This window comes from Mustela putorius, unplaced genomic scaffold, assembly GCF_011764305.1.
Source record: "Mustela putorius furo isolate JIRA1106 unplaced genomic scaffold, ASM1176430v1.1 tig00003853_pilon_pilon_pilon, whole genome shotgun sequence".
In the NCBI taxonomy this organism is placed as follows: domain Eukaryota; kingdom Metazoa; phylum Chordata; class Mammalia; order Carnivora; family Mustelidae; genus Mustela; species Mustela putorius.
In genome coordinates, this window is record NW_025422005.1 from 16,669,922 (window position 1) to 16,687,097 (window position 17,176).

The 17,176-nt window shown below is 48.8% G+C and overlaps 1 protein-coding gene across 5 annotated transcripts in view; it reads right to left on the reverse strand.

The window, feature by feature from the left end:
• Positions 1-9,623, reverse strand: part of LUZP1 (leucine zipper protein 1) — a 102,648-nt gene extending 93,025 nt beyond the window's left edge. For 3 of the 5 annotated variants that reach the window (XM_045063937.1, XM_004741216.3, XM_004741219.3), the window contains exon 1: positions 3,871-3,978. The gene's annotated coding sequence lies outside the window, so the exon portion shown is untranslated. Of the gene's footprint in view, positions 1-3,870; positions 3,979-9,414; positions 9,495-9,517 lie in introns of those variants that run through there. The other 2 variants (XM_004741215.3, XM_045063936.1) reach the window with 2 other exon arrangements.
• Between the last annotated feature and the right edge of the window lie 7,553 nt (positions 9,624-17,176).

Consider the following 17,176-nt stretch of genomic DNA (forward strand, 5'->3'; position numbering starts at 1 on the left):
CTTGCTCTCTAAACAAATTAAAAAAATTTTTAATGGGACTGCTTCTAGAAGCTTGGAAAAAGAGGCTTCCTACTTTTTCCAAGAAAGACTTGGGCTTTAGCAGATTGGGACTGGTTCAGTAACCTAAGAAATTATGAGGAGGAGGAGTGCCCAGGTAGCTCAGTCAGTTAAGCATCTGACTCTTAATTTCCACTCAGGTCCATGTTCTCTCGGTGGTAAGATCAAGCCCCAAGTCGCGTTCAGCACAGAATCTGCGTCTCTCCCTCTTCCTCTCCCCTTTACTCCTCCTCCGTCCCCCGTTTTCTGTCTCTCTCCCCCCACTCAAATAATCTTAAAAAAAAAAATTATGACAAGGAAAAACTAATCTTAAGTCTTCCAAGAAAGACAATATCTACCTGATGTATTCCCTTTGCAGAATATTAGCTAAAATAAGTTAAACACTAAGGATATTCTGCTATAGGTGGAAGGGCAAGGCCTTCAATTATTTTATAGCATCCCCACCCTTAAGAATTATTGGAACTATAAGGTGTAAGTATACTTCCTATACACTTCCTAAGAACAGGCAAAGATGTTGAATTTTTATACCGCAGAAGGTACTATATCAAAACGGAAACAAAAATACAAGTTCGACTCCTGAATAAATCTTTGAGTAATTATCCCCCACAATGTGTATCCTTGTCCTAAAATGAAAACCTGATTCCTCATGAATTTCTTTCTCCTGATCTGCCAAGTATCCCTATCTCTACCTGTCTTATTCTTCGCATGCACCTCACCAATAAATATCTAAGATTTCCCTATTTCCTACAAAGTTGGCATACTGACTCTCTAGTACTCACTCTGATCTCACCATTTTGAATCTAGGAACACAGAAACTTGACAACATTCCCAGGAATCACTTAGCGAACCAATACCTTAAAAACAACACACAATTTAAACAAATGATGGCAGTCGTGGAGATTACAGAACTGCATACATTTGTCAAAGCTCATCAAACTGCACACTTGAAATTGATGAATTCTACTGTATGTAAATTACACCTTGATAAAGCTGATTTTTTAAAAAAGAATGCATGTATTTCATCAGCAAATATTTACTGAGCATCTATTATGTGCTTCAAAGTTTATACCAAATCTTTCAGCCTGACTATTTGGGTCTTACCTGTAAGTAATGAAGTTTTCAGAAGCTGACCCTGTCCCAAAAAGTTGTATTACATGAAAAATGGTTCTGCTTCTGATCATGAATGTCACCCAAATGATGGCCTCTACAATAGAAGGGCCACTAGCTATCTGTCATCTTCCATTTCTATAAATGAAATCTATGATCACCCAGGTGTCTGCATTTCCATATAAATGCTTCCATCTTAAAAAAAATAGATATATATATTAGGCACCTACTGCATATAGGACAAACCACTAGCACAACTTCTTTGAAAACCAAAAATATCTCAAAAGCATACTGGCAACTTTGATGGAAGAAAAAGCAAGCAACACTACTGGGAAATAAACTTAATGGACTTATTCTACAGTCCAAGGTGACCCAGTGGCTAAGTCTGAGGCCTAGGAACTAATGCATTGTGCTTCATGGAGATAACCACGGACCTCAGAAACAGACTTGGGTTTGAATTCCAGCTCCACTTCTTACCAACTAACTGTATGTGTAAACCTGGGGAAGTCATTTTCCCTTCCGACCTTCAGTCTGCCCATCTGTGAAGCAGGGTAACCAAATACCACCTCACAGCATTGTTGTGAAAACTGTATGAGATCTATACCACCTAGCACAATTCCTGGGCACAAAGTAGGCAACTCAAAAAATAAGCTCCCTCTCTTGCTCTTAAATTATTTAGGAGTAAAAAAGTACCTGTTAATCAAGGCTAATTCACAATCCCTGTTAGTAATCACAGAACAACAATGAAGCTGTACATGCTACCATGTTCATATTCTAATCAACTCCCTCCCCATCCCACTATTTCCAGTTTTTCAAACTTTAGTGACTATGTTTAGAAAAGTGATTTAATTTTAGAAACCTGGAAAATTCTTCTGAGTAAATCGAGCAAAACCTTAATCTGCCCCAAGGGGAATCCTGAGCAAAATAATTATTTCTGACAGAAGAACTATCTATGGGAGTTACCTAATTTAACCACACGAATGCCGCCAAAGCTGCACACAAAGTGACAGAATCCAATCTGGAACATACTGTACAGATTCTCCAAAGGGAACTCTCCTCCTAAAATCCAAAGCTGTCCCTCCTTACCTACCTAATCTGAGCCAATAAAATCTTACTAGGGGATCTGAATTCCCCCCACTCTGACTCTAGTCCAGCTCCTTAGGCTAGAACTGCAGCAGTCCGTAAAAAGCACTGAATTAACCCCACCTCTGAAAATATCCCCAAAAGGCAGGGATGTCCAGAGGGTATTTTCTCCTCAATCAAAAGATAAGGCACCAGAAGCTCCGAAGCACGAGCCCCTTCCCAAGGTCATGCAAGTCCGTGAAGGTGTGACAGGAGAATCTGCAAAGCTCTCTGGCTTTCTGGAGATTACACTGCAGGGTTGGTTTTTTGTTGGTTGGGGGGGTGGGGGTGGGGGCGCCAGTCTCTCTCCTTCTCCCACCCTTAAGTGTGAGCACTGGTCTCGGCATTTCCGAAACAAGCCACAACAAGCTCTGCAGTGTTAGGAAAGGGGCTGACGCCACGAAGAAACAGATGCTCCAAAGCAAGATGGTCTTTCTCGGCTCGCAGAGCCTCCTCCAAGGTTATTAAGAGAAACCGCAGGCACCTCTGAGAGCTCTCACGCGGGCTGCGAACCCCTAGCCCGGCCGCTCCGGGACGCCGGATTCCCCGCAGGCAGCCTCCGCAGCCAGAGGCCACGGGCCCCAGAAACCGCACTTCATTCCTGCGCTTCGGGAAGCCATGGCTCCTTCCCGGCCCGGGCAGGGGCGGGGGTGCGCAGGGAGGCGGGCCGCGCGCGCTGCGGAAAGTTCACCGCGGCGGCGGCGGCGGCGGCGGGCGGGGGGCGGCCCCGGCCCGGCTCGCCCGCGTCCCCCTGCAGATTCCACCATTAATTAGTCCTAAGGACTGTCTACTGGCAACTTAAACAAAGCGAATGCCTCGAATTCCTTCCCGGCCCAGCGGTCTGGCTGCGAGGCCAGCATCGGCCGGGACGCGGGCCGGCGCGGCGGGCCGACAGCTGCGGCGGCGGCGGCGGCGGGACCCCTCCCCAGCCGGCCCGCGCCCCCGCAGCCCGGTCCAGCAGCCCAGCCCGATCGCTCCCAAACCTCCCTCCTCCTCCTCCTCCTCCTCCTCGTCCTCCTCCTCCACCTCGGGAGCTCCCGGGCTCTTCCTGTAAGATCACTTCCTTCCTCCCGGGTGCCCGCGGGCCCCGCGCAGCCCCCTCCCCGGCGGTCCCGGCCCCCCGCCTGGCCAGCCGCTCCCCGCCCCCACCGCGCCCCGCGCTCCCTCCCGCTGAAGCCCAAACTCGACCCGAAACTCTCCTCCGCCCCCCGAAAATATCCCCTCGGCTCTCTGACCCAAACACTTCTCCTCAGATTCTCGCTCCCACCAAAAGTCTCTCAGAACCTTCCCCCACCCCAACAGAAAATTTTCCAACTCCAAAAAAATTTCTCAAGGTCTCGCCCCCCCCCAAAAAATCTCCCCTTCCGAGTCCTTTCTCCAAAATTTCGCTCCAACCGCCCCCCGCCCCAACTCCGTACCCCCCAGCCCTTCCCCGGGTGCACCCACCGGTTCTGCCCTGTCGCTCCTGGGTGTCCCGACCCCTTGCCCGGGCAAGCCGCCCCCTCCGGCCGCCCTCCTCAGGCCCCGGCCGCCCGCCCCAGCCTCCCGCGCCGCGCGCTTGCCGCCTCCCCGCGAACCCCTCACCTCGGCGACTCCGGCCCGCGCTCCCGCCCGCCGAGGGGTCCGGCGCTCTGCTCCCGGCAGCCGGCGCCTCCTCCGGCTCCCCGGGACTGACAATGAGGGGCGGGGCCTGGTTGACGCCAGAGCCCTGGAAGGCGGGGCCTCTCGTGAGGGGGCGGAGCTGATAGGAAGTCCCGCCCCCTCCGTTCCTCAACCCCCTTCTCCTCGGACTTGGACTTTGCCAAGTTTTTATAGGTTGACGAGCTAGGTGCCCCGGGCCTGTGCTAGGCGCGGTGCGAAATCGAAATGGCAGACGAGGAAGATGTCCTGCTTTCAAGAGGGGCAGTCCCAGGAAGGTTGTGAGGATTAAATGAGATAATCCATGTAAAGGTGTTTAGCCCAGGGCCTGGTATGGAGTAATCACTCAAAGAATACTATTTCTATTACTCAACACAAGTGGAAAAGGCACTCAGTGTGGAGGCATGGGTTCCAATCCCCAGCTCTGCTATTAATTCATTGTGTGGCCCTAGACAATTCTTTTTCCATCTATGTTCCAGACTTTTACCTTCTTTAAGATGGGAAGGAGTGATGACCAAATCATCTCAAAAGTCCTTCCAATAGTTCTATGACACATTTCCAGTGAAGCTACTACGTGCAAGGGAACTAGGGCCCAGAGAAGTGGGGAGGGGGCCTTTGAAGGGAGCTCAAATCCCACACCCAGCCACAGATACACTCTCCCCATAGATGCCCTCCCACGTGCTGGCACAGAGCTTCGTTCACAAGCCAGGACACAGATGCACTGAGGGCTGCTACTTCTCTGACTGCAGCAGCATAGCTGGTCTCTTGAGACATCTCTTGTGTAAGCTCCTTATTGCCTGCGGAATAAGGGCCAAAACCCTGGCCTGGTCTGGTCTCTTCCTACCTTTATACACACACACAGACATACACACACTGTAAAGTTTATCCAAACTTCCACTCGCACACCCACTGCTTTCCCACATCTGCCCCATGGCTCATGCTCTTCCCCTGCTGTCTCATCTCAACTTACAACTCCTCCTACTTTCCCCCAACCAGGAGCCCACTCTCCCCGCTCTCCATACCCGAATACCTGTGCCCGTGTTTAACTCTCATGTGGGCATGAACACATTGTAACTTGTGTCAAATTGACCTCCTGTTTGTTTCTTAGCACTTCCTCACCTCCTTGAGGTCAGAAACCACACATGGTGTCAGAAAACCCTGGAATTATACACCCTTGTTCTGGCCCATGCTACCTGTCTTTGAGTTTCATTCTTCTCATGTGTAAAATGGGGCTATGAATATAGTCCTTGCAGTGTTTGTTCTGAAATTACATAAAATACTGTGTGAAAAGCACCGGGCACAGTGTTCTAGAAATGATGTGGTTGTCATTCTTATTTTCATCATAATCACCAATATTATTTCCAGCTCCTAATAGCACATAGCATCCCTAATGATACTCCTCCCAGTTATTTCCTCGGGTTAGACTTGGAGGTCCCGAGAGAAGAGGCTCAGAACAGGGCCATCGGAACAGAGACCAACGCTCCAGTTTCTAGACCGCAGGGGGATTCTGCGGAGTCACATCTGACACCCCAGGGCATCTGTGTCACTCAGCACCCCTCTAAGTGGGGGACAGCTCCGAGTTCTCTCTGCAAGTGATTTGCAGCAAAGCTGACCCATTTCTCCCTCGTGCCTTTCCGCTCTAGCTTCCCTGACAAAGAGATAGATCTGTGTTCAACAGCGCTTGGCATCTCTGCAGTCCTCGAGGAGAGCTGCAGTAAGGCGCTGGGCGTTTCCAGAGTGCTGGCCTGTGGGAAGAGGGAAAAGGCTTTGGGGTTCTGATTAATTTCCTGAGCTGCAGACAGGCAAACGGCTGTCCTGAAATGCCTGGGCTGGTTCTTAAGGGCCCTTAACAAAGTGCAGCTTATTTTTAGAAAAAGAGATTCAAAAATGCCACTTCCCATGAAAAGTAGGCATGGCCACAGGATAGCTGCAGGCAAAGAAAAGGCCTTTACTGAGTTCCTCCTGTGTGGGGATGCCGATTTCCAGGCATTGCAAACCATTGGCAGAGAGAACCCTACAGGGGAGGTTCTGAAGATAGAGCCTTCTCTCCAAGACCCACGAGCCCATCAATCATGTATTCTTTCATTCATTCACAGCAAAGGTTTTGCCACAGAAAAGCTCAGGATGCAAATCTCCAGACCTTGGACTTTCAAGTCTCTGCATCTCAGTCTGTCATCTGAAAAATGGGAAAAATAATAGTACCTATCTCATACAGTGGCTTTACAGAGGATTAAATGAAATAACATGTGGAAGAGATTAGTTCGGAGCCTAGCACCTGGTTCACGACCCAATATGGTGGCTGCTGTTCTATTCCAACACATCTTCCCAGTAAGGCCTGTCCTGTGCTACCTCTGGGCTGGATGTAGGGGGAACAAGGAGTCTTGGCCTCTACAATCTCGCTCAGTAAAAGGAGTAGGGTAGATTTTTGGTTCTAGGCACTTTGGCTATGAAGCAATTCTGCTGCAAATGTTTTCACCACGTAATCCATTGTCCCTCGGGCAGTTTTGCCAAAAAAGATCGAAATAACTGGTTGACAGTTTGATTTGATCGTTTGGTTTCATCAAACTGGTAGATAAGTTGGTTTCATTTCTCCATTGACTCAGTACTCCTATTTTTATATTATATAAATTGTAACCCTCAGAATGGTCAGTACGGTGGTATAGAGCTTTGAATCCACACTTCCCAGAACACTTTGGAACGGTGAGCAAGGGACATGGACAAAATGCCCAAACCAGACAACAATGTAGGAGGCTTCCACAACACAATAGAAAGCTCAGGTACAAATATGCAATCTACTGTTTGGAGACTGATACCTCTCTTAAGGAAGGAAGAAATTTTAGTGAAAAAAGGAAAAGTCTGGGGTGTCTGGCTGGCTCAGTAGGGGAGGGACGTGACTCTTGAGTTTAAGCCCCACATTGGGGGTAGAGATTACTTAGATAAATAAACTTTATAAAAAAGGAAAAAAGAGTAAGAGTAGGGTTGGGAATTATAGGTGCAGTGGGATCTCATGGTTTTAAGGTATGCACTTAGTACCTGCATAAAAGTGGAGAATATAGAGAATGAAATAGACCTTTTTTTCATTCTGATTTGCTTTTTCTCTGTGGTGTGTGTGTATATAGCAGGAACTTTCAAACAGACTCTGCTAAATTCTAAGAGAGGAGAGGGGATGAAAACAGCTACAAGGCAATCAGCAGTGGGCATCTGAACCATCTGTGCATACACCCATAGAAAGTTCCACAGTTTCCATTTCATTCCAGGGAAAGCCCCTACCCAGACAATTCTCCCTCACCCCACTCTCTAGCCCTTCACTACACTTGAACTTTCAATGCTACAGCCAAAGGCAAGACCCCTAACAGAATTTCCAGAAGCCATAGCAAGGCCAGTAGGAAAAGACTTTAAAGTAAGAAGAATTTTTTTGCTGCCTGCCCTGTGCCGCTCCCAAAGAATAACAATATGTCAGCATCTTTTGTCTACTGTGCCTAAACTTGCACTTTCGTTTTTCCCCATATCTCTCCTGCAAATTAAATTTTTTACAAGGAGCTTACATTATGTGGTCATCAGAAAAAACGCAGTAAAAATAGGCATAAAAGGAAAGCTAACCAAGCTCGTGTTGGTCCACTTTTGCTGGTTGCAAACAGTAAGTTATAACAATGTGGTTGAGGCCAGTGCTAAATTTCATAGGAATCATAGAAAGCTTGAGTGGGAAGGAATAAAAATCGCCTTCAATTTCTCCTACTGTCCCCCTCAGTGGCGTGATTTCCAGTCCCTTCAAATAGCAGGCCACCCACCAAGACCTGTATTTCATTCATTCATTCAACAAATGCTTACGGATCCTTTACTGTAAACCAAGCATCATACTGGGAACTTTACAGATTCTATCTCATACAGGTTATGGAGGTCCTTATTCCCACCTTGCAGATTAGGAAAACAAGGCTCAAGGGAAGTAAAGCAACTTGCCCAAAGTCTCACATCTAGTGGGATCCAAACCAAGACCTTCACAACATCAAAGCCCATTTCCTAAAGGATGTGGGCTGAATTCCAAAGCGATTGACTTATGTCCTTGGGCAGCCATTATTGCGTGGGTGGCCTTGGCCAAGTCACTGAATTCTTCTCAGCAGCAGTGTCCCCATCCCTGCAAGATAAGGGTTTACCAGATATTTTATGTAAGTTATGCTCTTTCTAAGTCATGATACATAACACAAAAGGAAGGGGTTCCACCAGCTCTTGAGGGACTCTCACTCATCTTAAGATCTCTTGGTGCCTTCCCTATTAACATTTACCCCATTAACACATTTATGGTTCCTTACCGAACTCTATCATTACTGCCACCAGCCTGGGACCTCCTCCAGGAAAGAAACAACACTTAGTCATTTCTGATCCCTTTCTGCCCCCAATGCAGCATCTGGCATGCAGCCCTCCACTCCCTCCCTCTTTTATTTATTTCATAATAAATGGCTAAGGGCCTAAGATGCCCCAGGCACTGCACAGACTAGAAGACAGCAAAGGGCCCTGCCTTCTTGGAGCATGACTGTTGGGGTAGAGAGATAAAATAACATTAAACACAACTTGTTACTTAAAAACAATTGTATTAAGCACCAGGGAGCATCAGGTTTGGGGGATGTGGAGTGAGAACCTAACTGAATCCAGGACACAGGGAAGACTTCCTGGAGGAGGTTGGTTTGAGGCTCAGAAAAACTAAAGAATTTGTTCAAGGGCACACAGCGGCTAAGCACAAAAGCTGGGATTTTAACCTAGGAACACCTGACTCCAAAGTCAATGCTGTACCTTCTAGAGAAGTCTGCTTTCCTTCTCCTCCATCTTACTCTTCCCTGGCTTTTATTAGTGAAAGAGGAGTCGGATCTGTTTAACACTGGATGCTCTGAAGCAAGGTTCTTCCCAGCTTTGGGGATCAGACACCCCATTGAGAATCTGGTGACATCTGTGAAACCTCTCCCAGGAATTACATGTATAGGACACACCCACCATATCTTGCCTACAATTTCAGGGCATCCTGAGGCCCAGGTTTAGAACTCACACCACGGAGGACCATAGGACCTTAGAGATTCTAGAACCTCTGGAAAGAGACTCCAGGATTCCATAGGCACCTCAAATCCCCAAACAGACCCAAGAAACTCTATGGAAAGATTCTGAAGATCCAGCCGGAAGATCCTGGGATCCTGAGAGAACCCCAGTCCCACCGGAGTAGCACCAGGGCCCTGCAGTGAGATTTTTAAGGTGCTATAGGCACCTGAGGAACCTCAAGTCCTCATGAAACTGGGGTCCCCACTGAGGAACCCGTGACCTTGGAAAGCCACGGTGCTTAACCCTTTTTGGATACTGACACCTTTAAAACTCGGAGCAAAAATGCAGCACACATGTTACACGCAAAATCAAGAAGTTCACAGACCTCCAGGAGCCCCGGGATTCAGACCTCCTGTTCTTGAGCTTCCACTCGATCCTAAACCCCCCCCCCCGGAACCCCTCAAGAACCTGGACCAGGACCGCCGACTGAAGGCGCACACTTCAGGGTCCTGCAGACCGCGGGGCGAATCCCGGCCTCGCTGTTCGCCAGCCGTGACCTTGGACCACTCACCGACGAACCCTCAGGCCTCAGCGACCTCTCGCTCCGCAGCCCAGCCCCGGCGTGGGTTCCGAGCCGAGCGGGGCGCGGCGGCGGCGCCTGGGGGACTCAGCCTTGGTGAATGGGGACCTGCGGGCACACTGCGCCGGGAGTGCGGGCGGCGGGGGAGGCGGCGCGCCTGCCGCAGTGACAGCTCCGCGCCGCGGCGGGCCTGGGAAGCCGGCAGTGCGGGGCGCGCTCGCGGCCTTTCCCACCCACGGGGCAGGGCGTGCCCGCCAGCCGGCTTCCTGCAGTCGAGGGCCAGGGAGGAGGGAAGGCGCTGAGGGGCCCGGGGCCTGGCAGGCCTGGTTCCTGGCTTTCTCTCCCCGTTTCCTGAGCGGGACCGCCGGGGGATGGGACCCAGCACAGACCTCCTTCCCGGGGAGCGCGGCCAGGAAATCGCGTCCTTGTTAACTCAGGTTCCTCCTCTCCGCCGGAAGGTGCCGACTGCCATCCACAAGCTTTCAGTCCTTAGGAACTGGGTGTGATGTGACCCACTTACCCCGGGAGGAAGCCGAGCGATGAAACGGCAGACCGCAGACCCCGCAACACAGCAAGATCCCAGCCCTGCGGTGGGAGTGCGTTAACTCCATCCGACGGATGGGAAAGCCGGGGCTTACAAAATTGAAATGACCTACGCAAGGTCGTCATTAACATACTGCTTGGAATAAAATGAAGTGCTTCTTGCATTTCACTGGGCTATAAATGCTCTAAATATAAGCGTGCCGGTGCGCCTGGGGGGCTCAGTCGTAAGCGTCTGCCTTTGGCTCAGGGCTGGATCCCAGGACTCGCCCCACATGGGGTTCCCTGCTCCGCGGGGAGCCTGCTTCTCCCTCTCCTCCCTGCTCATGACCTCTCTCACTCTCTCTCTGGCGTGCAAGGGAATAAAATCTTAGGGAGTAAAAAAGAAAGAAAGAAATTAAACTCCAGCCTCCGTTTTCCAAAGCTCAGACCATTCCTTATTCTTCTTCCCAGATATCCTGCTTCAACACATTACAGCTGAGTAACCTGGGGGCCAGACCTTGTCTCATTTGTTTTTGGCTCCCCAAAACCCCACCTAGAGCTTGGCAAAAAAAAAAAAAAAAAAAAAAATAGGTGCTTAGAGATGACTATGGAGCCAGCATGGAGGCTTGAGGTTGGAAGGACTGGTAGGAGGCATCTAGCTAGACTCCTTCTGAGAAGAAACTTCAGCCAAGAGAAAATTCTGCCTCTGTTTGCATACTTTCATCATGATGAATTCTCTCTCTCCCATAGTAGTCCTTTCTCCTGTTGGACAAATAGGTTTGGTCCAAAATGTAAATACTGCATTTTGCTCCTGGCTCCCTCTAAGTAATGGAAGATCATTTTCCTCCTCGTGCCTGCAATATACACTGCGTGGTATTCTTGGCCATTTTATAAGGACTGATGGTTCAAAAATGTTCAGTTCCTTGTGAACTGGAACAACATCAGCTGTTCACCGAAGATGGGCACCTCCCATGGGTAGAGTTGTTTCAGAGAAAAGCAGCCCAGACTCCATTTTCCAGTACTGCTTGTAATTAAGTATGTGACTAGTGTTCCCCAGGGGTTGTGGGCAGAGACAATGTGGGCCATATCCAGGCCAAATCCAAGCTAAGAAGTATGTATGCTTTCTCAGAGCTTTACCTTTTCTCTGTCACCTGCCAACTGGATGCCTACACTAGGGTGGCCTCAGAAGACACATACAGAATGTGCCAGAGCCTTGGTCAGCCTGGGTCTCCCTCAATCACTTGACTGAATGGGGCACACAGTGAAATAATGTCCACTGTATTAAGGCATTAAATTTCAGGATTTTTCTATGAGAGCAGTTAGCATAATTTAACACTGGGACTAACTTGGGTTCATTGTTATATATGCCACATCAAGGGGCATGGCGTTGGTCACATAGAAGATGTTTAAAAGACAACCACCTAGTACCGACTGTGCCCGGTAGGCTCAGCTGATCAGAAATTGTCTCTGTTCATGTAATTGATTTATTCTGTCCTGCCTATTCCCCAAAGCGTTTTGAGGTAGTTTCCACTGCAGCCTCAAGACTATCTGATGGACAATTAAAGAGCAAGAATCAACGAGGAATGAAGGCCTGGACCAAAGGCCAGTAGGGAAGGAGGGAAGAAAGATGAAAAATTGACTTTTCTAAGGATAGCATCATGATACACCAAAACAAAAACCAAAACAGGGATGCCTAGGTGGCTCAGTCAGTTAAGTGTTTGTCTTTGGCTCAGGTCATGATCCCAGAGTCCTGGGATCCAGTCCCATATTGAGCTTCTTGCTAAGTGGGGAGCCTGCTTCTCCCTCTGCCTGCCGCTCCCCCAACTTGTGCTCTCTCTCTTTCTCACACACACACACACACACACACACACACACACACACACAAATAAATAAAATCTTAAGGACAACAAACAAACAAACAAAAAACCATGGCTGAGATTCCAGGGGGGGCGGGGAATAACATGGCTGAGTTTCCCTGCAGTCAAGGCAAAAAGGGAAACAAGATGGGAAGTAGCAGACACATAGTCAAGCACACAAAACCTGGGGCCAGACTGACTGTTGTTTTGAAGTGCAAGTCTACCACATACTAGTCATGTGACCTTAGGCAGTTGTTTAATTTCTCTGTGCTTCTGTTTCTTCATCTGAAAAATGGATATAATAGAATAACCCCTCTCTTTGGGCCATTGGGAGGATTAAATGAGCCAAAGCATATTCAGTTCTTATAACAGACCTGTCGTGTAGTAAATTCTGTGTACAAATTAGCTATTACTATAGTCTGATAGGACTTGACTTGAGAGAGAACTTTTTCTCTACACTAAACTCTCAGAGGAATGTATTGTACAAGAGACACCCTCAACTCAACTAATAAGGTGAGCTGTTTTATGACATCTGTTGGGCCATGAGTCACATGGTTATCCCTCTTACTGGCTTTTGGGCCAGACAAGCTTTGGCATCCTACTCATGGGAGATATCTGGGGCAGGTTGCTTGAAGGTAACCTGGTTTCTTTCTACTGAACTGTCTACAGGATAGGTAAGTGATGGAGTCAGACACAAGGAGCAAAGGAGCTGGTGTTAAACAGATCCAGGTCCCTTGGTTAACTCTTTAAGCCAGTTCCTTCATTTGCACAGTGGACACAATAGCCAACAGGACCTGCCTAAGAGAGTTGCCATACAGATTACATGAAAGAATTCTACAAAGCACTTGCCATAATACCTGGTACAAAAAGAAGACTGTAGTGCATAAGCACCCACAAAATAAGGAAGAACCTCAGAAAATAAAACAAGCATTGTTGCCTGAGACCCTAGAGTAAGGAGAATAACTTCAATGCTTCAAAAAGTAGAACAGAAATGGTACATTTCCCCAGAATATAGCCCCAGGCTGATCAAATCATCATTGCTCTATGCTCTTGGCTTAATTCAGTGTGGTGTGTGCAGCCCAGGCTGGCCCATTTTTGGAGCCATCCTGGCCTGGAAAGGTGCCACGGAGCCAGAATGACGCCCATGTCACAGCAACAGACTCTGTTTTCAAGTGTGACTGAGGACCTGAAGCTCCCACTTTAGGCTTCCACGTGATGGATAGCAAGCACTGTGCCAAGCCTTACTAAACACATTACTCTGTCCAGCCCCCTCCCCCAAACAGCTTCACGGAGGGAGCCCTATTCAGAATCACACTTTAAAGATAAGGAAACTGAAGATCAGAGAAGCAAAATGACCTGTCTCTGGTCACACAGCTAAGAACTGGCAGAGCTGGGATATAAAAGAGATGTCTGACTCCATCATGTGTTCCTAACCATTAGTCTACACTGCCTATCCCCTCCACCCGGACCCAGGATCTTGTCTCTCTTTTCAGCCAACCTCTCTCTTGCCAGGATGTTTTCATCAAGGATGTAGGAGACACCGCTGCTGGGACTCCCTCTTCCTCCTGCCTGGTGTCAGGGCAGGCCCTTACCGTGCGGGAACTATCTCATGGGCAAGACAGACAAGTTTCCCTGGGGTGCTTCGAGCTGATCAGAAGCTCTGAGTGGGTGAAATATCGGCCACCATCACTGTCACCTCAGTTCAACCTGAAGCTCTTTTTCTTAAAAAAAAAAAAAAAAAAGATTTTATTTATTTATTTGACACACAGAGAACGATCACAAGTAGGCAGAGAGGCAGGCAGAGAGAGACGGAGAGGGAAGCAGGCTCCCTGCTGAGCTGAGAGCCCGATGAGGGGCTCGATCCCAGGACCCTGAGATCATGACCTGAGCCGAAGGCAGAGGCTTTAACCCACTGAGCCACCCAGGTGCCCCTGAGCCTGAAGCTCTTATTTGCTCAGCTTCGTGGTTGGTCTCTCTGCCTCGAGGCTCTCCCACTTCCATTCCGCCCTTCATACACAGCCGGACTGATTGCTCTCCACACTTACCTACAAAGTCATACCCCTGATGAATAATCTTCAAAAGTTCCTGTTGTTCCCAGTTTAAATTTCAAAGTCGATAGTTTGGTTTAGCTCCCAAGGCCCAGCCTACTCCTCCAACCCTCTCTTTCCTCTCCGGCGTCCTTGACCCCCCCATGGGCCCGGAACATTCCCAGTTGCCAGCCTCAGAGCCTTCCCGTAGCTTCCGGTGTGATACGAGATGGACAGACATGTGGATGAGCGGCCAGGCCTAAGCTGAGCTGTGAGGCTGTCAGGTGACATTGGCCTCACCTTCACCTTCTTCTCCAGGTGGCAGCAAAGACTTCCTGCCATTTGAGGAAGGCTTCCCTGCTGGGGAGGGGGGAATTGCCCATCTGGGAAGGGGACCAATCAGGAAGAGACTACTCTATGTGTCAGAGGCCAGATGGCAGGGAGGTGACATGATCAAGTGGCAAAGAGGAGCGAGGTTTCCTACAAGTCTGTGGGATACCGATGTTCAAGTTTTTAACAACTGCCCTAAGTTTGAGGCAAAATTCACTGCTGCATACATTTTTTAAAATTTCTTTTTTAAAGATTTTTCTTTATTTATTCGACAGACAGATCACAAGTAAGCAGAGAGGGCGGAAACAGGCTCCCCGCTGTGCAGAGAGCCTGGTGCAGGACTCGATCCCAAGACCCTGAGAACATGACCTGAGCAGAAGGCAGAGGGTCAACCCACTGAGCCACCCAGGCGCCCCGCTGCTTGTTTTTAATGTATACCATTGCCGGAGTGCTCGCCCAGAGCTTTTCTCACCTCACCCTTCCCACAAGCAAAGGAAAATTGCTCTGAATGAGAAAGGTACCCACCCACCTTTGATTCCCGCGCCCCATTCTGGTGCCCCTCCGCCACCTGGTGGTCTTACCTGGGATAGACCAGGATTTTTATTAATTTTTTTTAAGATTTTATTTTTTTATGAGAGAGAGATGAGAGAGCCTGAGTAGTCAGAGCAGCACGCAGAGGGAGAGGGAAAAGCAGACTCTCCGCTGAGCCGGGAGCCTGATGCGGGGCTCGATCCCAGGACCCTGGGATCATGACCTGAGCCGAAGGCAGCCGCTTAACTGACTGAGCCATCCAGGTGCCCCTAGACCAGGATTTCTGACCAAAGCTCTGAAGAAAGAGGCCTTGTGCGGTCCACTTAACAGTAACATTCCAAAGGGGGGTATTTTCATCCCAGTCTACATCAAGCCTCTCCCCAGGGCTCTCCTGCAACTGAGGTTCTGAGAAAGGCAGAAGTTGATTCTGTCTCACTGTGGAATCTTGGGTCTGTCTGCTGCCCCTCTCTGGCCTGTTGCCTCATCAGTAAAAATAAGAGCAGGAGGGGACTGGGCCCTACCAGCTCTAGTGTTTTAGGATCTATATCTAAAGTTCACCAAGTTGGGGTGCCTGGGCAGCCCAGCTGGTTCAGTGTCTGACTCTTGGTTTCGGCTCAGGTCTTGATCTCAGGGTCGTGAGACTGAGCCCCACATCAGGCTACACACCTAGCACGGAATCTGCTTGTCTCTCTTCCTCCCTTTCTGCCCCTCCCCACCCTCTAAAATTTATAAATAAAATCTTTATAAAGTTCATCAAGTGACCGGCGACTCTACCTCCTTCCATTGCTCAGTGGGTAGATGTAAATTACCAGAGGGCTGGGAAGTTGCGGACTTTTCCCACTCTCTATACCAAGTGCTTTACACATGGAAGATATTTCATGGGGTTTGGAGCTGCATTAATGGAAGCACTGTATGTTTCATGAGGGAGGTAGTAGTCCTTCTGCCCATGTTGGGCGTCCTGTGTTCCATTTGGGATTAGAACTTCAAATGGGACATGGGGAAATTGTCATTTATCCATAGAAGAATGAACGAAATAATGGCTGAGGGAGGAACACAAAACCACATTTTATGGGGAGTAGTGGAAGGATCCAGAACACTGACTCCATTATACAAAAAGACTCAAAGGGTACAAATGTGTACCCTCAAAAGTCTGAAGAGAACATCTGGGGAAGAGGGCTGGGAGAACTGGGAATTATGGGCTACTACTTCAAGGGCCAGAATTTTCTACCCCCCAAATCAAGAGAGGCTTTCAGTCTGAGATAAAGAACAGAGCTACATTGGAATCTCAGTCTGTCCCTAATTTTGTAACCTTGGACAAGTTCCTTCATCCCATTAAAACTTGGTTTTCTCATATGTAAAATGGGTATACTATGGAGCATGCAGGACCGATGAGGATGGAATGATATAAAATATTTTTTAAATGCCTAGTGCAGAGAAACCTGGGTGGCTCAGTTGGTTGAAATTTTTGGTTTCGGCCCAGGTCCTGATCTCAAGGTCCTGAGACTAAACCCCAAGTCTTTGAGTCGCAGGCTCTGCACTCAGCAGGGGGTCTACTTCAGATTCTCTTCCTCTCCCTCTACCCCTCCCCCACTCGCTCATTGTCTGTCTCTCTCACAAATAAATAAACCAAAAAAAAAAAAAATCATAAAAAAATGCCTAGTACAAGGGCTAGCACCTGCTTAGTATTGGGTGAGTATAGCAATGATTAGTAAAACAGAAAGGTAGTGAGCCCCGTCACTGGATATGTGAGCTGGGGAGACTTGAGGATACTCAGTAGCATGGCAAGGAATCAAGCAAGCAGTGGAGTGTGGCTCAGGATGGCAGTGTGGGCTGATAGCTAGTGGTACTGGCTCTTGGGTGGGTCACACTGACTAGATGTGAGTCTTGGCTTTGCTTTTTATTTGCTGTGATACCTCAGGACAATTACTTAACCCTCCCAAGCCTCAGTCTCCCCATCTGAAAAATGGGGATAATAGTGGCTCCCATTTAACCTGCTTGTTGGGGGAAATCAAAGAAGTAAAGCAATCAAGATGTGTGAGCTACTGCTCTGACATTAGTGATCTGATGGGTTTTGTCCTGAATGACCTTGAATGTCCTCTTCCCTCTGATAGCCTCCCGGTCTAGAATCCCTGGGGGGCCCTTGTAAAACAGGTAACTCCACTGTTCTAAGACTCCCAGATGCAGAGGACTTCGAGCCTCTGCTCCCTGTGGGTTGCAGTGTGACCCGGGGGCATTGTCCCTCCCCTTGCCCCCACGCCAGTCATCCCCGTGACAGGGAGACGCCTGGAATGGTAGCTGTGGGGGCGGGGCACAGGACAGGGTGCAGGATAGGCGCACTGCAGGATGGACCGTCTGGCTTTCTAATCTGATCGTGCACTTTGGTC